This window comes from Corvus moneduloides, chromosome 1 (genome assembly GCF_009650955.1).
Source record: "Corvus moneduloides isolate bCorMon1 chromosome 1, bCorMon1.pri, whole genome shotgun sequence".
Classification (NCBI taxonomy): Eukaryota; Metazoa; Chordata; class Aves; order Passeriformes; family Corvidae; genus Corvus; species Corvus moneduloides.
Window position 1 is genome coordinate 148959553 of NC_045476.1, and position 25607 is coordinate 148985159.

Here is a 25607-nt window from a genome sequence, read left to right on the forward strand (position 1 = left end):
TGTAGTCAAGCAGTTGGATTAGATGATCATTGCACACCCCCCCAGCTGCAAAATCTTCCCTTCCCTTCCCTTCCCTTCCCTTCCCTTCACTTCCCTTCCCTTCCCTTCCCTTCCCTTCCCTTCCCTTCCCTTCCCTTCCCTTCCCTTCCCTTTTCTTTTCGCTTCTTTTTCTTCCTTTTCTTCTTTTCTTTTTTCTTTTCTTTTCTTTTCTTTTCTTTTCTTTTCTTTTCTTTTCTTTTCTTTTCTTTTCTTTTCTTTTCTTTTCTTTTCTTTTCTTTTCTTTTCTTTTCTTTTCTTTTTTTTTTCTTTTTTCTTTTTTCTTTTCTTCTTTCCATTAGTCATAAACCTGACCTCAGTTCTTCAGTACCTGTCTGTTCTCTGACAACTATCTTAACTACCTTCAGAGTCTCCAACTGTTTCATTTCTTAAAAAATTCAGTTGGGTCAAGTGAGTAATTCACTTCTAAATTTAAATCTGTATAATTCCAAATTAAATTTTGCTTGCCTAAGTAGATATAAAATTACCCAGTATCTGGCCTGCTCTCCTAATGGAAAAGGCCAGTAATTAATGTGATCCTTGTTCAATATAACCTCACAATTATAAACTACATCTGTCTTGGGTACCAGTGCTCATCTAATTGTGGTCTTATTAGTGAAATCTTTATTAATTCTAAGGGATTTTGTTTTAGTCCAGGATCAGGTGGTGTCAGTGTTGGCCAGTCCTGGAAGAACTGTAAATTCAGGACACTTGAGGTAGATGAAGTTAGTTTTTGCTCCTTCTCTCGGGAAAGAAAACATTAAAACATTATGAAACATTAAAAAATGTATTCTCTAACAACATTGAATTATTGTACGTTTTAATTTGATTGTCTCCAACTGATTTTTAATTCCACAGAAGAAAGTAAATTGCTCTCAGACTCCAATAATTAATATATTCTTAAAAGTGTCTATAAGATCAGCATGATCTCTGAATATTTTGAGATGTCTTTTAATGCCTGTCACACCATTTGTCTTAAGATTTCATTGGAATTTTAACTGCAAACTAGAAGGTCTGACATATACGTGATGTAATGTCCCTTTTCAAAAGTTTTACATCCAGCCCAAAAATACAAATGTGGTTTTTAAATTCAGAATAACTAAATCCTCTTTAAAAAACATCTGAAAATTTCCTCATGAAAAATATTCTACACGAACTAAGGATTACCATCATACACTTTGTTTGCGAAGGAGGTTCCTAGAAATACATGAAAAACATACGTGAAAGAAGCATGAAATAATGCTTCTTTAGATTAAGAAAAACTGTTTCTTTTTAGTATTACTGTACTCATGTGGTGGCCAGTGAGCCTGTGGTACAAGGGACAAAGAGAGTCCATTGATGGGACAGTCCCTAAGTACAAGAGACCCTCCCCAGGTTAGGGTGACTGAAAAGGCTTCCCCCAGGATGCTCTGTTCTGTTATGTTAAGGTACCCCAGTTCTGTTTCCCCGGTTGGCCTGTTGGCCTCCCCACCCCCTGTTACTCTACATGCCCCTGATCTAGAAGATTCTTCACTCCCTGTTCCCCCACTGGCCCTTGCCCCATTGCCACTCCCTCAGAGCTTCCCCGTTGGCTCCCATACCCTAGCCCTACCTGTGTACCGCCACCATGCCCTCAGATCATTAGTTTCTGGTGCTCCCTCAGCTCCCATATGTAACCCTGGACCCTCCAATGTTCTTTGTCTTAGTCCCTGGAACCCTTCACGCGTGTGGCTGCAATAAACCCCTCCTGTGCAACTCCATTTGAAGACCCTGCCTGCATCTTTGCCGTCAACCCATTTACTGGAGCTACCCGTGTGTGTGTGTGCACGCGTGTGTGAGTGTGTGGTGGTCCTACCGAGTGGCTTCGCCTTGGAGATGCTTTTAGGAAGGTCACGGCACCTCACTATCTGGCACCAGCAAGCCAGAGACTGCAACATACTCATGAGCAATCCTGCACTTCAATTAAGTAATGTCTCTGTAATGTCTCTGTTTCCTGCTCTTTAAAACCTTAAAAAATGCCATGGAAGATCAGTCCAGTCCAGTCATCAACCCAGCACCACTTCTACTGCAACCCCTAAATGAATAAAACAGATCACCCAGTGATGGATCCAAACACCTCTTAAACACATGCAGGGATGGCGACTCCACCACCCTCCTGGGCAATGTTTCAATGCTTGACTACCTAACATGTAAATTAGCATCTTGCCTGTAAACACTTCTTATAGAAAAAACTAAACAAAACAAAACAAACCCCCACCACAAAATGAAGAGCAAATCCAAGCTACAGCAATATCTTGCAGCACAAGTCATAATTAACAAGTCTTGCAGATACATGCACTTGGTGAGTCTCGTTCTTCATTACCAATCAGCATTTCTCAGATGATCAAACAGAAGTTTGGTAGGTATTCTTCTCTCACCAGGTATCGACAGGGATCTGTACAGACTTTCTACTATCAGCCTTTTCAATTATTTTTGCAGAAAAGATAAATAATTTTTAAAAATTACTTCATGGTTTTACCTACCTCAATTGCAATCTTTCCAATGGAGGCAGAATAAAGTAAGTCTAAGTGCAAGAGCTATGTTTCAGTAAGGTTTTAAATGCGAGCCATTAAAACTCATTGACGACAGGATAAAGAAGGAAACTATTTATCACCATACAGTTAGAAGAATCAAACTATTCCTCCTGCATCTTCTCTACACTGCTTTTTGGGAACGTGTTTTTTGCTTAAAATATTTCACTTTATGATGTACAAAAGTGAATTCTGTCAAGTAAATGGAAAAAAAATTTGGTCTGAGAAATGTACTGTGTAATGCACATCAGCAAGTACAAAGCAAAATAAACCAACTCAATAATGCAGATTAAATGGTCAGCTGAAAAAAAGGCAGAAAATAGTTCACTTAGCTTTGTCATATTTTTGATACTCGGCTGTATTCTTGAAATATGTCTTAACCTTCCTTCTGAAAGCTAAATAAAAAATTACAGATTTAGCAAATGCATTTAAGTAACCTGATTAAAAGTTAGCCGGCATAAGACTCTGCATGAAAAAAACAGCAAAGAAAAAAAAGTTTTGGCTGTGATTTCCAGTATCTGTCAGCTGCTTAAAAGCCTGTAAAAAACAACAGAGAAAGGACTTGCTCAGTTTTGCTGTGTGGCTTCTTGGAAAATGGAATGAATCTCAAACGTTGTTATTGACTTAGGCACATTGTCTGCTATTTTAATCTAAAAGAGTGGTGTGCATAATGGCCTAAATGGGTTGTTATTTGCTGCTTGTCAGGCCTCTGGCACTTTGTTGCTTTATGCAACTGGCTACCTATGTGTGCTTTGAAGCTGACCTTGTAATCAGAATGAAAAGTAGATTAAATCTTTCCCACGGATGCTAGGTCATTACAAAAACAGGTGTCAAATTTCATAGACACCAAAGGTGACTAGAAAATAGCACTGTTTACCAAAGAAGGTGTTTAATGTTGTTTGTTTAATATAAAATATGTAAGAACAAGTTGCAACACTGAAAATTTTGGCTAGATATAAGGAAGAGTAAATCATACAAACCTCTCTGCAACGAGATGGCCGTTGTATGTGGAATCTCTATCCTTGTAAATATTTACAATTCAGCTAGGTATGACCCTGGGCAACCTTCACTAACTTCAAAGCTAGTCTTAGTCTAAGAAAACAGACTACATGACTTCCAGCTGTTCTTTTCACCCTATAATATTCCATGAGTCTGACTAAGCTTTCCAAAAAATCAGGTTTTAAATGCTGGACTACCTTTTTTTTTGGATTTTGTATGGCTTTGGTAAGAATTAGATGCATGTTCAGCAATAGCTTTGACTGGAGGTGCCTCTCAAAGCTTTAGATCCCTAAGCAAAAGAAGTCATACTTCAACTAACTTGCATCTTAGTTTATCTAAGGGTCCATTTAAACCCTGGACTGGTCTTTAAGGTCTATAGTCACTAAAAAACCCAAAACCAAAACCAACCAAGCAATTAAAAAACCCCAAAACAACAAAACTAAAAACAAAACAACAACAAAAAAACCCCAAACAAACAAACAAAAAACCCCAAAAAACAAACCCACCTCAAAGTAAATGTAAATAAGTCTCCGCAAAGTGCATGGGGAAATTTTAGTGGTGTTTGCAACAGCCATAGAGCTGTATAGAAAGACAGCCAAGTCAACCAACAGAAGAAACATATACATCATACTTCCTTAGATACATACCAATGATTTGGAATGGGGTAGCTATTTCAGCTATTCCTTCTAAAAGTAAGTTTAAAAAGAGAAGTGCCTATCACTTTTAAAACACAGCATAGTAAAACATGTTAAAATAATTTCTAGGGTGTTGAAGATTTGAAATTAATGTTCTGTCTGCTTAAAGGATTAAATTTTTTTTATTTCTTAGAATATTTCTTTGACCTTTTAGCAGTGGATTTTTGATTCATTATGCCAGAGAGAAAAGAAATATGGCTCTGTAGCCTTATGGACACTGGTTTTGACTGCTTATGCATCTGGTTGCTCAGATGTGGTAGACCTGTGAGGTTCTCTAATTTTAGTATATATAAATACATATATATCTTTATCTGTCTATTTTTATCTATCTATCTATCTATCTATCTATCTTCATAAAATAAAAACCGCAAGGAACATTATTGTGGAAAAGCAAATTTTATTGTTACAGCATCTTACTTGTTCAACATCATTTTCCCTGGCTTGAAACATTTGTGGATCACTGGTTTACTCTTGTGTGATACTTTAACTAGATAAAAGAAGGAGAACAATCCTGTATCAGGAAAGCAGTTATAGCAATGCTTTTAGTCAATTATTAGACAGGAATAGAAAATATGTTAAGGATTATGTTAAAAAAAAAATGTTTTTGAAAAGTAGCATTATGACATGAACGCTTCTTTTGTATACAAAATATTTCTCTAATCCTCTCGCAATACAGAAGGCTATTAGATGATGTCTGTCAGGAATAAACATTTTCAGGTCAGCAGCTCTGTATGTCTTGAATCTGTGTGTCCTAAAAGGCACACAGATCTTAGGATCCTGATCTCTCACTTAAATCCAACAGATTGAAAATCCAACTGTCAGAAATTTATTAATTTATGTCTGTCAAATTCGTCTTCTGATCTGATTGATATCCAGTGTGAGAAATGAGACAACTCTTAGTAAAAAAAAATAATTTATTGAAAACAGAAAAATGGAAAAATTACAGAAATTAGAAAAATATAAAAATTTGGGATCCTATTGCTCGGTAGATGGTATGCCCCAGGAGCGCAGGGATTTGAGATCTTCTGGCTGAGACAGCACTAGACCTCAGGTAGAGAAAAAGACTTGCAGTGCTGGACTGACTTTTAGCTGGTCTAAAAGTCAGGAAAAAAAATTATTAAAGGCTCCTTAATAGGAGTAAGGCTTTTAACGCCCAGCACAGGCATCCACCACAGCTAGCCTGCAGAGAGAGAGAGCAAGACCACCTCTCTGCCTTGTTGTTTTATAGTGTCTTTGCTCCACCCCAGTCCGCCCACAGCCCACCCACAGCCCGCCCCTTCGGTTTAAAGTGATTCGTGCTTTCCCTTTGATAGATCATCTCCGTCCACCAATGGCTCATCGTTGTCACAGGGGTGGTATTAGTTGAGATAAGGGAGCTAAAATGCCTTCATTAAAATTCAGGTTGCCATGGAGCTTGCCTACAGAGTAATGGTTGTGGGGCTGAAAATAGCTGCTGGCTGTTAGAACTGGGGTTTTTGGCCTTGGAACCAAAGTGCAAGTAAAAACACCTAAAAAAAGTATTAAAATACATCCAACACATCTTAAAACACTTGTAAAAGTATACAGTAAACACAGGAAAGATAACTCTTATGGTGTACAGGTGGTTTGAAGTTTGCAAAGGGAGCAAGTTGGTGATTTTTAACTGGGGAATTTTTAACTGGGAAGGGTGCAACTCTCTTAATAAACTACTTTGAACAATTGAAAACACTGATAATGGAACTTGATTTTTGTACATGGGCTGATGGGTTAATTTTAAGATTCAATTTAAAAATATTTAACTCAAAATTAATTAATTAAAGCACTTAATATGCAAAGACTAAGCACAAATAGGGATTTCATGTATGACATCCAGTACATACCAAAATCCTGAGGGAACCCACAAGCTAAGATTTGTTTCACTTTCTTTTATTTCTGATACTAATACTCAGGCAGTTTTAACTCTGAAGGAAGGTTTACAGTCTTCTTTAAAAGATTAGTGAGAAAATGAGCTGTCATGTCCGTTAATACTAGTTAATACCCTTTGGATTTTTCAAAGTCTACTAATCATCATTAAGTAAAAGTCACTTAAAACACTAATCAACATCATAACAAGCATCAGTTTTCAGATAAATCTGCTAGTCTTAGCCCTTCATCTAGTTGTGTACAGTTAGTATTTTCTTTTATCATGAACAGATAATATCCAATACAAATACATCTCTATCTTGATATGAAAATTTTGTAGATCCGAACAATATATACTAACTGATCTAAACCATGTATACTATACTTACTAATGTATCTGAACAATGCACACTAATTATATGTTAAGATCCAAACTCAAAAATCCCCAAATTGAAAACTTCTAGAGGATTTAAATTATGCTACTTCTGCAGGCTGGTCATGTCCCAAAGCTAAGCACATTATTCTTCCAAAGTTCTCTGTCAGAGCAGTCAGGACAATGTGGGTTGGAGATGCTCAGGTCTTAAAAAATGACAGGTTCTGGGGTGAATTAATAGACATTAGGAAATCACCCTATATCTCCACATTTCTTTCACCTACACAGTTTGCACACAGGAGACATAGTGGCTTAGAGTCAAGTAGGTAGCAGGAGGTCTGTGTCTACCGGTCATTGCCAATAAAAAATCATTGCTAAATGAAATATTGTTTCATCTCGGGAGCAGAGGAAGGACAATTCTCTGCAGTGGCACCTCTGACCATAATTCCATATGTTTTCTTATGTGAGATGGGAGTGTCAAATGAAGAAGAGATTATCTAAATTATTTTGTTATCATTACACAGGCTTAGATGCATGTGTTTGTCTCCTTGACATCTTGCAAATAACCATCTGCAGCACTAATGCTGGACACCTTAAGATTCTTTTTACGAAACTATGCACTAAGGAAAAAACTAGTATAAAGAATGGAGTTACTCAGTACAAAATACCAGTGGACTTGGAATTGTCATCTTTCTTATCCAGAGTAGCAAAAGCTCATTTAGTTCTACCCAATAAAGGACTTGGGACATATAAGATCATCTGACACTTTGATTAAAAATGTAATATACTATCCTATACTGAGTTAATACATATTCACAGCAAAACATGTGCCTACAGTAATTTTTTCATCTTCACTCAGATAGCCTGGGGCTGTAGAGCACCTTTTCTAAAGACATGCTATACAGTATCAGTTTAATGAGCTCTTTACTTATCACATTTTTATTCTTGAAACTTGAAATTCAACGAGTCAGTTTTTTCTCACACTGAATTACTATCTACTCATATATTCTGTGCTGCTGATTTAGAAATTATTATCATGCAGAAACTACCTTTGATTTAAAACTATGAAATGGTAACATACCTGGTAAAATACATATAAAGTGAATTAAATTTTTATTTGGAAAACAGAAACCCTCTTGAAACATTTCAACTGCTAACAAATTTGTTTTAATCGTTTTCCTTTTTACTGATTTTTGCTTATTATTCTTTGCTGTTTTACACCCTATCTCAACATTTTTTAATTCTTTTTCTGACATACAGAAATCTTATACTGATTCCTCAAAAGCGTTTCATTGCAACAACCTTTTGAAATATTGGCTCCATTCGTGTCTCCATCAGACTCAGACTACTGCATCTGGAAATGCTGGAGTTGGAACAAATCACCTTTTTTAAAATACATTTTTCTTCGCTTGCTTCAACAGCAATGGAAAGGCTAATAGTGGGAAAGAGGTGTGATGGAGGAGAGTAGGGGACCATTCTTCCTAGTATTGCTCTTGTGTGCTGGTTTTGTTTATTTATATTTTATATTTTGCATTTTATCTTTATCTTTTTTATGGTTTAGTTTTATTATCCCTAAAGAAAATGCATTCTATCTCAGGCTGAAAGTTTACAAGAGATCAATAAGAAAAGCAAGACAGGAGTTTGCATAATCATAGAGTTCTGGCAAGATGAGGGAACTTTATTCTTTACTTCTTCAAGCAGCCATTGGAAGTCAGAGATTGTGGTTTATAATCGGATGGAAAATTAGTAATAACAATTATCATTATTAATACTATTGATAATAGTGTTAATAATAACAAACAAAAAAACCAAAACCCAGAGATGCGAGTGAAAGGAGCAGGGTATTTTACTTAACTTCAAATGCTTCTAGATTGATCTCTTATTTCAGCACTAATCAATTCAAAATGTGTGTCTGACGCTGTGAGAAAATTATATGCTTTGCCTTAACTGATAGGCAAGTTTTTTATGAAGTGTGCTTGGTAAAGTTTTTAATAAATTTAAACTTGATAAAACCCAACTTCCGTTGGAATAACCACAACCACTTCAAAATGAAACATACTTTTGACAGCACAGACCCTATTGATTAACACAATCATCAGAAATAATGAAAACTCATCTTCCAGACTGTTACTAAAGACGAAGAGAGGAGAGCTTAAAACCTTTACCTATGGTGAACCCTTTTCTGTGATTTAGCTTGAGCTGTTTGTTTCTTTTGAAATGTCTTAAAGCTCAAGTCAAGAGCACAAGAACATACTGGTATGAGCTGAAGAGAAGGCAGCCCATGGCTGGTTACAAATAATTGTTCCTGGGGTAGGAAACTGTTTAAAACCCTTAGTGAGGAACTGCTCAGTTATTTTAATTCTCCTTTTTAGCTACCTCTTTTACTGTTGCTGTTACTGGGTTTTTTATGCTTGAATTACTCAGCTTATAATAAACTATCCTTTGTTTTTCTTGTTCGGCCAAACAATTTACCTGATACCATATAAAAATTCGTTCCACATGGAAGCAGTTGGAAAAAAGACAGACAGGCATGTATCACTATATAGTCAGATCATTAATTTGAACTTCATGATGTTCTAACTATATCTCTTACACTACCCTTAAACCGCTATAGAAATTATATTACCCTTGGCTCCTAGAGAAGAGACTAGATGATCATGGGAATTTAGGCATAGAAATCCATAAAGATCAGATAGTAGGACTATTCCTCACTGTAACAGACAGTTGTGGAGCAGCTGTAGCCAGTATCCTTACAAATTAAGTATTTAGGGACTTATTCTAAGTTGTGACTTCAAGCAAGACTGCTTTATATTTTTATGAGAAAGTGTTTTAATTTACATTCATGTAAGTGGTGCTCTTTTATTGTGCATTTTACTGCCATTTAAGTAACTTTGGGCCTTAAAATATGTTAGAATGTTAAACTAAATGCTCAAAAATAGATGTATGGAATATGCTGTTAAGGTGCATGTTTTGAGAGGCAGTCTTAAGAGTGTCAAGTTCCCTGCAAAAGTTATTGTTAAAAATACAATAAAAATAGATTCATAGAAGACTTGCATTTTTTTCCTTATCATATTTATGGTGGAAACACTGAACATTTCAAATTCTATGAAAGGGGAATGCATCTAGCTATATGATACCTGGCTAAACTGAATGTTTGTTTCTGAAACTATAGTTCCCTTTTACTATCCTCATTATTAAAATGTAATTTGAGAAGTGCACAAATGCTAGAAAGTTATGGCTAATGACCGTGGATGAAATATGAATTCAAAATTTTTGTTGGACATTTAAATAAGGTATTTTATATAATGAATTTATAGTGGTGGTATTTTTAGTTAATCATAAATTTGATGATAATGAGCATAAATCCTGTGAGAATTTTAAAAGGGTGCTTTTGTTATGCTTCTGAATAATTGCAGCATTAATATTTTATTTAGAGCTATTTGAAGTTCACTCTTGTCATTGCTAGCAATTATTAAAGATTTTCAACTATATAATTGAAGTGAAATACTAACTCATCAGTAACTATAAAGATAGTCCCAGCATGAAAACAGCTTGTGTGGCATTTCATGATTTACTTAATAGTACCGTTATACCAGCATAGCATTGTAAATTATGTTCTCAATGTTCTTATTAGCATTTGAAATCACTTCTGTTTATCATTGCTGAATTTTTCTGATACTTTTCTTTTTTGTAATGACAGCATAAAGCTATTGCAATTTTTCTTTTTATATATTATAAACTTTTCTTTAAACATTTGTTTAGATTTAATTCTTCAGTGCATTTCTATGTCAGGGTAAGGTACACTTATTTCTAGAAATTCAGAACCAATCCATAAGCATACAGAATACTTTTAGGAGATTTATAGGGATGTTGGGGTTTCGTAGTTTTGTGTTGGTTTGGTTTTTTTTTTCTTCTGTGTGTGTTTTTAATAAATTGTAACAATGCTGAATTTCAAAGTTGCAATTTGACATTTGAAAGAAGGGGTTTCTCCCTGTTATCTCTCCCTCCTGTCTCTCTTTTTAAGATAAAAATCTTAACTGTGGATGGGAAAAGTTGAACTTACTTGTTTTCAGATAGTTCCTGATAGAAAATCACAAATAAGTTGGCCATGATGTCATGCAGACTAAGCAGCCTCTGCCCTGGAAATGAGCAGTATCATTTCTTCATTCAGAGAATGAAAATTTTGCACAAGAAAAGGTGGAAGGAGTTTTGTCTCCTCTGCACTGTTAATCTGTTAGAATGGGAATCAGATTTCTGAGATGGGCTGAGCTGGGTGCAGGCAGTGTATCAAGGTGGAAGACTGTCAGAAATCCTGAGTCAAGGCAGACTGGAGAAGCACACGCTGAGCTACCCAAGGCTGAACAAAAATAATGATCTGAAGGGATTGCTGTTACTGACAGAGAACCTGATGGAAATCCACAGTACTCTCTTAACTGAATGAAAAAAAAATCATGAACAAGTTTTTTCACTCTTTCCTCAGTGAGTTCTTTTTATATGTTAATCTCTCTGCCTCTGTTCACCATCTATGGAATTAGGATAGTAATTTGTAATGATGTATAATTACACTTATTAAATTTATGAATTAATTTATCATTATTTCTTTAACAATGAACACTGTAGACTTCAAACATATACCGTGGTACTGCAAGATTTACCAGAATTATTTGGAACAAGTTGAACTCATATGCTCTTCTATGCTCACAATTTTTCTGCATACCCAGTAACTCAGAAGTAGTGGATAGAGGAAGGTCTAATTCTTTTAATATCATTCTATTGAAGTCAGTACTTTAGAAGATGTGGCTTTGATCCCTTAGTGCTTTCTGGTCAGGGAGATCTCTGCAGCAACAGCAACTGCCTACCTAGAATAGGTAGAACTATAGAATAACATATAAAATAAGCTCTAGAATAATACATCAGATGATTGAAACCTGTTGAACAGCACACTGAACTTTACACTGAAGAGCAGAAGCTCTGAAAATGATTTAGATGACAAGATGGACAATAAAGAAACCATAAGGACTCTGTTTAATGCTATAACAGAGTGATAATTTATATCTTGTTTAGTTGAATCAATACGAGAATAGTGAGAGGGTTGATAAATGTGAAGACTAATATTAAGGTTTTTAGTTTTAATATCTCCAGCAAAAATGCTGAAGATTTGAGATTTGAGGACAGCAAAAGTGATGGTGCAATAACTAATAAATACGGTTCTACTGGTTGGTACATATAAACATGGTATAGCTAATAAATAAAAGTTCAAGACAAGAACTGGAAAAATGCCCTTAAGATAACATTGCTATGTTTAATTTATTAAAAAGATTATATTACAGTATAAACCAGTTTATATCCTGGGTATGATGACCTCTGATCAGTTTGGGTCAGCTGTCCTTGCTATGCTTGGTCCTCCTTGGTTTCTTGTGCAGCTCCTCACTGGCAGAGTGTGCAACACTGAAAAGTCCTCAGAGTAAGGACTGCTTCATAACAATCAAAACTTCAGTGTGTTTGTCAATATTATTCTCATTCTAAATCCAAAACAAAGCACAGTACCAGCTACTCAGAAGAAAAACCAACTCTACCCCAGCTGAAAACAGACAGTATACAATATTGACTTACCTGAAAAAATGACCTTGGAATTGTTGCACTAAGGTGTCCATTTCTTAATAATGTCACAATAAGATGAAACATTTTCTGAAGCTTAAGCTTTACTCTAACACAGTTTGTAACAGTAATATAAGATTATTAAAGTAAGTTATTGTAAGTTGTGTTATTCAGGAAGTCAAACTGGATTTTATAAAGTTCTTTATACTGTATAAACTAACTTACGAGTAAAGTGATGTGAATTTCAACTGACTATATATTTTGTATTATATCTTTCCTAGAATAGTGGTTCATAGTAACGCTAGCTTTTAAGACATAGGACTTACTTTCATTTCTTCTTCCTATTGGAAAATGCTTGAAGAGTTTTCTGTTCTGATTAGAAGTATTTCATCTTATACTTGAAAATATTATTTTTGTGGTTTCAGAAGGATCCCAACATTTCCATATAAGATATATTTATATAGAAAGTAGAAAGTTCCTTGATTTTACTAGTTATCCTAAGTCAAGGGACAGAGTGTAAGGCAAGCAGATGCATCTGTTTATCCCATATCCTGTGTATCTTCTTGCCTTATCTTTTGTTCAGTAGTATGGGTATGGAAACCATGATCATGAATTTCAGTGAGACTACATTTATGAAACCATCTTATACATTTTGAAGTTACCAAAACACAGGTATTTCACCCTTTCTTGTGGTTTTTCTTTAGAGAAGTTCAACATTCTTTTAAAAAAACCAACAAAATCCCCAAAAAAACCAGGAAAACCCCCACAAAACCAACAAAGAAATCAACTTTAGACTTCACTTGTTTTTGAGTTTTTCAGTTAAGCTGGGGACACTATGTTTTTTTCAACACAACTTTTTCTGTTGAGTTCTACAGGAAGCTGTCTTACTTCTCACAAGATGTTTGAAACCATGCTATTTCTTTTGAGGAATTTTTTGTTTATTCCTTAACAACTTTTATTTCTGTCATTAAAAATGTGTGCACTAAACTCGATTCACAAATCTCTTAACTTTTATTTTTCTTAGTACTCTTTATTCTTCTAAAGATCAGTCTACTTTTCTGCAGTGCTGCACAGGATATCACATCACCCCTAGAGCCTGTTATAGTGACAACTTTTCATGATACTGTTCCCTAATCTACAGTTATGATTTCCATATGTTATTCTTAGAGTATTTTATTTTGTTCTTTATTCTTTGAATAAGGTGAGTTCATGTTTCAATACAAAATTTGCTATATGTTTACTCTGTTCTCATGAGTAATTATGATTCTGTCAATCTTTGAGCTATCTGGAAATGTAATCAACATTGAACTGATACTTCAAGAGCACAGATTAAAGTGCTAACAGGTTTGGTTGTAGTATCAATCAGTTTGGACTTTCCCTAGAAAGAGTTATTCAAACATGATTCCCCTCTGAGAATTATGCTTTTAAATGTATCAGTCCAATAAGGCTTATTTCAAGTAATGTCTTCTGGTATTTACAGAATCCCAGAATGGATGATATTTGAAAACACTTTCGGAGACTGTATAGTCCAAACTCTCCTGCTTAAAAGTGGGGCAACTAGAGCACCTTACTCAGTGTCAAGAATGACAGCACTCTTGATGTTAATTAAAAATTAACACCTGTTTTATTAAAAGAATAATTTAAAAAAATAATTAAAGTTAAAATAATCCAGTCTGGGAAAATCCACAAGTAAAAATCCCAAGTAAAAATCCTAAAACCTGGGTCCACAGCGATTAGAGACCTTTAGGCCTAACTGGCACAAGGCCCCAGTGCAGGAAGCCTGCAACACTGGGTTAATTTTGGCTACTCCAAAGTTAGATAATTAAAATGGTCCCTCTGGGGGATAGAGGCCTGAGTCACCAGCATTCCGTTTCACCCACAGCTAATCCCAGGCAAATGCAAGCTCCGCGCCTGTGCACTGATTTTATAATGTCCATGCTCCGCCCAGGTCCGCCCACAGTCCAGCCCCATGGTCTGGTGCGATTGGTGGAGTCTTGAAGTGAGGTCATTTGAACCAGCCAATGGGATAGCTTCTTGTCTCGGGTGCTTGAAAGGCGGGAAAATGTCCTCATTGACATTCATGTTGCCATGGAGCTGAGCTGCAGGTTAAGGGACAGGAGACTGAAAACAGCTCTTGACAGCTAGAAGTCTGCTTCTTGGAGCTGGGCTTAGAAACTTGCGGAACTTAAGGACAACTAACAAAAGCATTAAGCTGCACTACAAATACTTCAAGGAACTTTTAAAACAGAACAATCAACAGTCATTTTAAGGAACTTTTAAAACTGAACCATAAACACTTTAAGAATCTTTTAAAATATACTCATTAACTTGGATAACTTGGGTATATGCAGGAAACAAGATATTTAGAAGTTTAAGGCTTAAGGAAGGGATTAAACTTGGGAATATTTTATCAACAGGGATTTTTAACTAGGAACTGTGTGATTAAATGGTTCTGAGAATTTAACTTTATATCTTTAACTACTTTGATGGGCATTTAAAGTATGTAAATACTAATTTGGTAATTAAAACACTTAATATGCAAAATGCAAAACTAGGACATTTAACATCTTATGCAAAATCAGGGCACTTAACATACGAAGGCCAATTTGGTGGATTTAATATATAACAGTCAGGGCCATGTATAATCAGGTTTTGAACATCACCAAGTTGAGAGGAGACTCGATAACTTGCACAACCTCTTGCCAACCTCTTCCAAGGTTTTATTATCACAACTTCTTCTTTTGTCCAATGCCTTGATCATCTTCACAACCCTACTTTTCTTAAAAAATAATAGGTTTTTGAAATCAAAATGTCAAAATTGTGACATTGAATTGTGAGCTGACCAATGTTCCAATCGTGTCTTTGCCAGAAAAAAGGAGCCAAGTTTTAGAAGAAATATTATCTAGAAAGCCATTCTAATTATTATTCTTTTTTTTAATACCTTATTTGATTCTATATCAGGATTTCTATTAATATACTGGAAATAAAGTATTAAGCTAATTAGTTTTAGAATTACTTGAATCATCTTATCTATCCTTTCTGAATACTTGCATAATTTTAATTTCTTTTGAATTTTTCATTTAGTCCCAGGTTACTCATCTTTGCATTCACCCTCTGAATGCCTCCTTTTTGTCTTTAAATAGATGCTACTTGTTCATCCACGTAGGCTTGGTATTTTTGACTGATTTCTTCCTCGTTGTGATGGACTGCTCTTGAACCCTCTTCACTTTAGGACCTTATTCCCTGGGACTATGCTAAAAAGGTCCTTGAAGTGACCAAAGCCTGCTTTCCTGAAGTCCAACACTGTGATCTTGCTTTTTGCTGTGCTTCCTCCTCTCAGGATCCTTAATTCCATCATCCCATGGTCACAGGAGCCAAGTCTGCCTTCCACCTTTATGTGCCCAGTAAGTGTCTTCTTGTCTGTGAGTACAAGGTCCAGCAAAATACTTCTCTTTTGGCTCCTTTCTCATCTGAGTCAAGAAGTTGTCATCAAAGTTCTCCAGGAACCTCATGGAGGCTTGCTTGTGCCCTGCTGTGTTTTCCCTCCAGCAGGTTTCAGGTTGGCTGAAGTCCCCCATGAGGGCCAAGGCCTGTGAGTGTGAGGCTGTTGCCAACTCTCTGCGGAGGGCCTGCTCCGCTTGATATTCCTGGGCGGGTGATCCATAGGAGACACCCACAAACTCACCCAGACCATCTTGTCTATCCTCACCCATAACACATGGAAAGAGGATGGAGTTTGGAGCTCTGGCGGTATCATTACATTCTGGATTGAGAAATGGTTGCATCTTTCATAAAAATCAAACAAAGAATGAAGAGCAATTAGAGATCTCTGGGGAAAAGAGCTTTTATATTTTTGCATATGAAAACTGTTCCTTCCTGTAGAAAATTAATCATTTCCATGAATATAATGCTTTAAAAAGTGCTAATTCTGTCCAAAGCAGCAAATTACTAATATTAGTCTAAATAAGTAGTCATTCTATGTGTTATTTTAGGAATATCAAAGGCATGATTTGTGTAAGTAAACATAAGATGCTTCTAATTAGCTACATTAAAAAATCAATACTTTAATGCTGTTAATAAATTTCCCTAATTAATATGTAGAATAATTATTGATAAGGCAGGATGACACATATAACTACAGATAATATTTCCTCTTTTTCTTGTATTTACTTCTTCCACAAAGGGAGTTCATAATACACTTACATGGAAACTGATATGGCTCAAACCTCATCTGACAGATTTCAGTGAATTATACCACTGATAGCTGTTCAAACATGTTCAAATATTATATAAAGGTAATAGAGGTTAAAACAGACATTAAAATATTTTACATGTAATTGATTTTTGAGGTTATATTGAATGTAATATATATATATCATATCGTTTGGAGTAACAGATTTTAGTACTGAAATAAAATAAAATTAGAGTATAGAACAGCTAACAGCAGACTAATTTTAAATATAGAATTATGATTTTGTTCTTATTTAATATTCACCATCATGTATCAAGATAATTCAATAATTTAGATTCTCCAAATAAATTAATAGCTACAGATATTTATACATATAGTCATGATACTCTGCTAATTTCAACAGAAGTCGTAACTACTTATTTAAAAGATCTCCATTTAAGTATTTTGCATAAGCCCAGCCATATATTGTGAAACAGTAAGAACCCATACATTCAAACCAGAGACAACCCCACATGAAATGAAAATACTTTTATTTCTGGATTTATAAAACCCAAACATTATTGAACAAATTAAAAAAATGTATATCAGCTTTTCAAAAATAATTTGCTTAATATATAAAGTTCCTTATTTTTTAAGTTTGCTATTATTTCATTAACATCCACTAAACATCTTTGAACAATCCTTTGTATTTAACATTTAAAGTTAATTGCCATTCTGTACTAAAATTAAGATGCAGAATCAATTATACTGTATCATCTGATGACTGAATGAACTTAAGAATCAAGCTGTTATGAATAATTTTTTTTTTTCACACTGTCTCTAGTAACCCTGCAATCAAGGTCTTGATGATCATGAACACAGTTGGAGTAAATTAATTGCTTCCAAAAGCAGACTGAATATATCTTTAATTTTTCATCGGCTATGATTTATATGGAAAATCATTCTATAACTTAGGGTCTGAAATATTCTGAAATTTCTTCTCAAGGAGACGATGCTATCTGTAGCTAAATCAGCCATCACACTGTTGAGCTATAGAGTACTGTGAACTGTCTTGTACTGCATAGTTAATAGTATAGGACACAACTTCAAAGGACTTTTCTTTCTCTGTCAGGCTTGATGCTGTGACCACTTCTCTGGGGACCCTGTTCCAGTGACCAGTCACCTTTTGGGTGAAGAACTTTTCTTTAATGTCCAACCTAAACCTTCCCTGACACAACTTCAGGCCATTCCCTTGGATCTTGTCATGGATCACCACAGAGAGATCAGTGTCTTCCCCTCCTCTTCCCCTCACAAGGAAGTTGTAGACTGCAATGAGGTCTCTTCTCAGTCTCCTCCAGGCTGAACAGACCAGATGACCTCAGCCGCTCCTCATACAGCTTCCCCTAAAGGCCCTTCACCATCTTTGTGGCCCTCCCTTGGACATTCTCTAATAGTTTACACTAGTGACAGGTCACCTTTCTTATATTGTGGTGACCAAAACTGCCCCCAGCACCTGAGGTGAGGCTGCCCCAGTGCAGAGCAGAGCAGGACAATCCTCTCCCTTGCCTGGCTTGCAATGCTGTGCCTGATGCCCCCCAGGACAAGGTTGGCCCCCCTGGCTGCCACGGCACTGCTGACTCCTGTTCAACTTGCCACTGACCAGGACCCCCAGGTCCCTTTCCACAGCACTGTTTTCCAGCATCTCATTCCTGAGTCTGTCTGTACATCCAGGGTTGCCCCATTCCAGGTACAGAATCTGGCACTTTCCCTATTGAACTTCACATTGTTTGGGATTTTCCAGGCCTCTGATTTGTCAAGATCTCTCTGCAGGGCTTCCATGGCTTCAAGAGAATCAACAGCTTCTTCCAGTTTTGTATCATCAGTGAACTTGCTCAGTATCCCTTTCAGTCCTGTGTCCAAGTCATTTGTGAAAATGTTGAAGAGCACAGGACCTAAGATAGAGTCCTGTGAAACCCCACTCGTTAAAAGTTGATACCATATACTGAATGTTCATCACCTTGGAAGAAAACCTGTTTCCACTATATTACAATATGCAGTATAACTTTCCCTTCTAGTTACAAACTTATATTCAGATATCAGCAATGAGAGATTCTAGCACCCGCATTCTTTTCATTTATCTGGTGCTGTGGTTCCCACCAGTGCTCTCATTCCTTTCTTAGATGACATGGAGTGGTCTTAACCTTTCTTTGAGGTCCCATGGCTGTTCTTGAATTAGCACAGATTCATTATTTTCCAGAAAACCTCTGCAAACATAATTTATTTCACTTCTGAGTATACTTCACTATTTACTCTTCTACTGGATATTTTGCCTGAAATGCTCACACAAGAAGAATCCTCATATCCTGTGAAGCAAGAGAAACCAGATTGTTGCTTTCATGACAAAAAACCCCTCAAGGAACAAGGAGGCAAAAATGTGTGTGACAATAAGAAATGGCACTAGCAAAACAAGAATCAACTTGGACAGGTAACATATTTCTATTCTGGTAAGTAGGTACTTAGACCTGTCAAATGTTAGCTTTGTGGCTTAGTGGCTGCTGTAATAGATAATGGCTTAGTGTCTCTAAAATCAGAAAGGTGTTTTTACTAATGCAAATAGATGGAAAGAAGAGCTTGGTAAATAGATAGGAAGTTAAGAAGTTAATCTAGCCTGCCCAAAAATTGAGGTTTCTCTGATAAAAAAATTTAAAAATAAAAGGTATGCTTTTTCAGGAAGATTAAAGTAGTTTTAGAAAATCTTTTAGCATATTATAAACATTATTTATAAATGAGCTATTTATGACTCTCTATGTTAGTTGAGTAATTACTGCTGAAATGTAGATTTTGTTGTTTTGTTCTAAACTAAATGAAAGAGATTAGAAGCCTGATAGTTGATCTGAAGTCTGTTGGGAAGTTGGAGTAATGGGTGTAATTGTGTGGGTTTTCTCCCTTTCTTTTAATAAGGTGTGCAGATAGAAAATAATCCAGACTAGTACTAATATTTCTGATTAAGAGTACGCCTAGCTTACCCATTAAGAAATAACTTTAAAAATTTCTACTAACCACTCTATGGGGGAAGAAGAATTTCATTTTTTATTTATCAAAATAAAAAAATTAAAGAAGGAAGTCCCTTGTCCTAACATCCTGGCTTATACAAGATGTGGTATAAGTATTGTGACCACTTGTATTGAAAGTCATTCAACTGAGCTGTCAAGTTAATTCTAGCAGTTCAGAATCTGGTTATATAGTAGTATTTCACCTGGGTGAGCCATTCTAGATGAGTATTAAGACAATATAAGCAAGAAAAATATTCTTGAGGGAGACTAAAATTTAAATACCTTAAGTGTAAATAAGCAAAAGTTTAGACAGATAATGGTATAGGATGGAACCAGTAGAAAATATGTGTATATAAAAAATATATGTGTAATACTATATATATGTATATATGTAATATATGTGTAATATGTATATATACTATATGTTCATTTGTACAAAAAGAGACAAATAAAATGCATATTACTTACTATCTTTACCAAAAAGTAAAAATATTTTAGTTTAGTACAAAGAAAGAATTATTAAGTGCATAGGAAAATGACATTCAATCTTTGATAGAAATGGGGAGAAATATGTATTTTTCATTTAAAACAGTAAATGAAGAAAACTGTTTCCATCTTTTTCAGACAGCATCTTGACAGCTGTTGAGCAACATAGGTACCTGTAACCTATGAGCCAGAGGCATCCCCTCAAGATGATTACATCAAGCTGAGTCACTTCTCTGGTATAGACAGGAGAAAAAATAATAACCAAAAAAACCCAAAAAAACCAGAATCTTAAAAGAGCTAGTGACCAATAATAATACAGTCTTCTACGTGTGCTATTTATTATCAGCATTATATACATTTCCACCTGATTTTGAATGGAGGGAGAGAATATAGCTTCCTGTAAACAAGAAATGAAAATTTTGCTTCATCCATCTGCCCTGGATTTACTTTCCTTGTAATATGTTTCTAACATGCATATGCAGTTCTGAAACCAATTATTGAGATTATCTCAAGTGATCTTTTTGCAATTCTTTACACTACAGAGGGTTAGAGCTTGTGGAGATTGTTTGACATTTGAAATGGTCTTTTAGTAACTGCTTAAGAGGTGTCAATACAGACAATATTTTACTACCGGTATGGAGTTTAAAGAAAATGTCATTACTAGAACACCAAGTTCAATGCTAATATATGTCAGGAAAAATTCATAACTAGAGATTATCTTCTGTATAAAAAGTGTTTTATTTCAGTCCAATTTAGGATTGAAAATGTGGCTTCTTTCTTGGACAGATGGATTTAAACTAACATAAAATACACAAAGATAGGATCCTTACTTTATTTGTAATCCAAATCTGGTTAACCAGATGTCAGAAGAAAAATTGTGTGATGACTTCATAAACTATTCACACCAAAAGCAATCTTTGGAAATAGAGGCTGCCATTTTGTAACTAATAATTTGAAATTACTTGCTAGACTCTGGAAAATGTTACAAATGTAGAGAATAGCATCAAAATGAAAGTTGGTTTTCTCCTTTTTCTTTCCTGGTTTTGTGGGAATATGGGTCAGTGCATATGTTTTGCTGTAGAGCAGTATATTGTTACTCATTTTATGAGTTTGAAGCATTTCATTGCATCAAAATCTTGTATTCATTACCTACAGAGATGCTATCCACTGTTAATCATTCATGTTATAGCAAACAGGAAGAGCTAAGTCTATCACCCATCCATCTAGGCTTCATTTATTGGAGGTTGGATTAGATGACCTTTAAAGGTCCCTTCCAATGAAACCATACTACGTATTACCGCAGGCCTGGTTCCTACGGTATATCACCGTGTCCCGCAGCCATAGGGAGGAAGAGGAGAGAGGATCCAACAGGCAGGAATTGTGCAGCAAGATTGATTTATTTAATTATTTTACAAACTCTTTTATAGACTTTTTTCTTCATAGTCTAATTGGACAAAGGACCAGCCACCCCTTGGGGGTGATTGGCTAAAATCCTAAAACATCCATTATCAAAATATTTTTCTACTATACCATAAACAAGACTTTTCAAGGTTGCAGGTGGCTTGGTTGTTTACATTCCCTGCTACCTCTTCTGTGAGAGAGAAAAGTCTCTCACGGACTTAGAAAAATAACAAGAAAATCCTCACTAACAGCATTTTTGTACCTACAACTATGATTTAGTTTTATCACATTTTTTTATGGAAACTCTCTTCAATTAATGTAGAGATGCTATACACAGTACCTTTTTTCAGAATAATCGATGTTCTGTGGGTGTGTAGATGATTTTTTCTAAAGGCATTATTTACTCCTGAAGAGCAGAAAACTTAGTAAATTCACAGATGAACTTTTAACATACAGCAGCTACTGGGGGGAAGAACACTCCAAAATGTATGTTATGTACAAAAGGTCAGAGTCTAACTTATCCCCAAAGTGACATGTAATGAAAAATTACCATTGGTGACTACATTGAGGAAGACAAAAAGGTTAGCCATCACAAATGCTATGTTTAATACAGAAATATAGCCTATTCTTTCCTTCTTCTTTCTTAAATGTGATCTGGTTTGCATTAATGAACACGGGATTTCATAAAGTTTCACACAGTACTCCATGACATTTAGATATTATTAGGAGTGAAATCCTACTTAAAAACTTTTTCCCTTTGTATTTTTGTTGTGCAAATATTGGGAACATGGTCACTTGCAATTATTGCAATAAAAGTTTCAAATATACACTGCAACAACATTTAAAAGATAAACTTGGAAAATAGAAATACACTTTACAGTAATGGTGTTCATACTAAAGGAATATTTTTGGGAAACGGCACATTTTTCTGCAGATAGGTTTCATTCTGGTAACAACTACAAGAAGATACTTGTGAAAACTGAATATATGCAGGTAACCAATATGGCCAAAAACCACATATGAAGTGCTTAAAGAGTAGATTTATTCCATCATCACAATGGCAAAATGGGCTGCTAAGCTTATTCCCTCTTATCAAGGGCAAAAAGTGCATGCTTATTCCCTTCTCTAACATATCATAGGAGTTGGCACATGTGCATTCCTTCACAAGACTGTTTTTACAACGCTCAAGCTTTGTATCTCTCTTTCACCTCCCAACTGGGAAGCCTAGGCCTGTGAAGAATGTTTTTTAGGTCTTTTTTACAACATCCTGTTATCTTCTGCAGAAATTCCATTCCCCAACGCAGACAGAAAACAACCCAAGGTAACCACAACATGAAAATTCCCACACCGAATATTCTTAGTATCTTCCAGCTGCAAGGCCATCTTTGAATGAAAACAACTCTTATTCTTTTTTTTCTCAGTCAATCTTCCATTTTCAACCCCTTTCTCCCTGCATTACCCTGTGCAATAATGTATCTTGCACCATGCTTTAGAAGACAGGTTGTAGAGATAATTTATTTTGTAAGCAAATTTTGAGAAATGGAAATTTTGAAGCAGACTAACCAGTAAAAAAATAGTCAGGGACAAATAAATAAAGGTCAAGATACTCAGAAGTGATGAATAAAGAAAGTATGGTGCAATCTTTCTCAATATTAGCCCCTTGTTAAATTGTCTCAGGAATGATGCACATAGATTGAGATACTCTAGAAACCTAGTTACTTTGAAATGCTATTAATTATTCTAACCTGTTATTCTAGGATGTTCCTCTAAGAACCTGAGCAGACACATGGGGAAAGACTGATGCAAAGGATTCATTTAGTATGCATGATACGGTTTCAAAGCTGATATATTATGGCAATTTGATGTGATAGGCTTGAGGGCTTTTTTAAAAGGCTGTGTTACATTTTAGTAAAAAAACCCCACATAATATAAATTCCTTACTATTTTCAATACCTACCTACAGAATGAAGAATCAAGCAAGTAGCTTAACCAAAGTGAATTTTGCACATATCTTTATTTTTTGTTTCCAATTATGAAAACAGACTGTCTCATTCAGCCCAATTATCACATTTTTAACTAAAGGCACTTTATCAAATAGACAACATTACCATGAAAAATAGATCTCTTCAAGTTTCACTATAATATAAGTTAAATTAAGGATGAAAATATTTATGCTTAACAGGAAGCAAAAAAACCCTAAAATCATATAAAACGCTACATTTATGTTTGAATGACTGTTGTTTTTTACTAATGGATCAGTTTTATTTTACTGTCGGTCTGCAGCATTGCTAGTGCTCATGTATACCATCGCTAAATGCTAACATTATAATTTGTCAAGCACTCAGAATAAGCAATTCATGCCCTTTTTAAAGACATGTTTAATTATTATAGTAGACAATAGAATAATCAAAATAGGTATTTTTGTATTTGATTTCAGTAGAAGGATTTTTTAAATATCACAATTGCCTCAACATTTACACTCTCAAGAATACTGAAAAAACTTCAAATATGTTATATATTTTAAAGAATTCACAGTATCAGACACAGAAAAAACATATGCAACCACATCTAGGTAGCATCTCGAGTAGTACTTATGAGCTTCACTTCTTGAAACACGGATGCCTTACCTAGTGAGATAAAAAAACTCCTCTAACTCATCTAATACTCTTGAACATGTATGAGTTGGTGTCTCTATTGACCAGAGGACAAAATCAACTCTGTGCTTTTATTAACTCATCAGAACAGTTGCTATTTTCAAGGTGCATGCATATGCAGACCTCACTACAAGTAAGAGAAAAATGTGGTAATAGAGCAGTTCTCAAAGGGAAAAAGAATAACCACCTGTTATTTATGAAACTTTGAACCATAGTTGACATACTGTCATGGCTTAACCCCTGCCAGCATCCAAGCACCATGCAGCTGCTTGCTCACTCCTCCACCAGCAGGACTGGAGACAAAATTGGAAGGATAAAAACCAGAAAGCTCATGAGTTGAGATAAAGACAGCTGATAGGAAAAGCAAAAGCACACAAGCAAGGCAAAGCCAGAAATAATTCACCTCTTCCCATGGACAGGCAGATGTTCAAACATCTGCGGGAGAGCAGGGCTCCATCATGCATTACGGTGACTTGGGAAGACAAACGCCATCGCTCCAAATGTCCCTCTCTTCCTCCTTCCTGACCCCACTTTATATACTGAGCATGATCTCATATGGTCTGGAATATTCCTTTGGTTAGTGTAGGTCACATGACATGGTTGTGTCTCCTCTCAATTTCTCATGCACTCCCAGTCTCCTCGTCAGTGTGGCAGTACAAAAAGCACAAAGGGCCTTGGCTCTGTGTAAGCCCTGCTCAGCAGTAACAAAAACATTTCTATATTATCACCACTGTGTTCAGCACAAATCCATAACACAGCCCCCTACCAGCCACTGTGAAGAAAATTAACTCTACCCAGCCAAAACCAGCACGTGTAGTCAAATAATCAGTATTATTAATTATTTTGTAAATGAAACAATTTCAGAAGGTAACAGAAATAATAGATGTTTCTTTCATTGTGCATAACCTTACATTACAGAAACATGGTGCTGATCAGCACTATGATGGTATGACAGTGAATAATAAGAAAGTGATCATATTTCTTGAAGTGACAGACAGGGTCCTCCCATTTCTGCTCCACTGACAGATTCCAGATGAAATTGTATCACATAAAGATGTGAACTCTCAAGACATTTTGTTCTATAAAGATAGTTATTATACATTGGAATTTAACACTTAATATTTCTGAAATATAGTCCATTTTGAATATTGTAAAATATGGTAAATAAAGGAAAGATAAAATAAAATTGAAAAATGTAAACAAGATATAATAAAATACGAACATGTTTAACACTTTACATCTATTTGCCTTGAGTATTGTGTCTGTGTGCCATTTTCTTTCTTGAAAACATCTCTCTTTAAAGATGTTAAAGCTCATAAAAAAAGCAGTTGAAAAGGTACCTCATTCCTGAAGAGATTCTGAATTAACTAGAATTTACTTATGCTCTTTTTGGCAAGAAGATGGCATTGTTCTTGTTCTTTTTTTTTTTTTTTTTAACTCCAAACAAGCTATAAGCATTTGTTGTGTAGCACAAAATACCTTGCAGATTTTACTCATAGCAATAGTACTACCGTTTTCTAGACACTCTTAAATTCAGTCAGGCAATAAAGATTAAAATATTAAATCATGAACTCTAATTAAAGCAACAAATTTCCCCAGTAATATATTAAGGAATGTCCTCAGTAGAGCTTAATTAACACAATATAAAAAAAACTTAGCTTAGTAAACAGCATGTGAAAGATACTTCGGAATGAATGAAAGATGTCAAATC

General features: G+C 35.3%; 1 long non-coding RNA gene across 1 annotated transcript in view; it reads left to right on the forward strand.

The window, feature by feature from the left end:
• Nucleotides 1–21136, forward strand: part of LOC116454771 — a 91772-nt gene extending 70636 nt beyond the window's left edge. The window contains exon 3 of the long non-coding RNA XR_004244195.1: nt 19980–21136. This is a non-coding gene — a long non-coding RNA (uncharacterized LOC116454771). The remainder of the gene's footprint in view (nt 1–19979) is intronic.
• Nucleotides 21137–25607: the final 4471 nt, after the last annotated feature.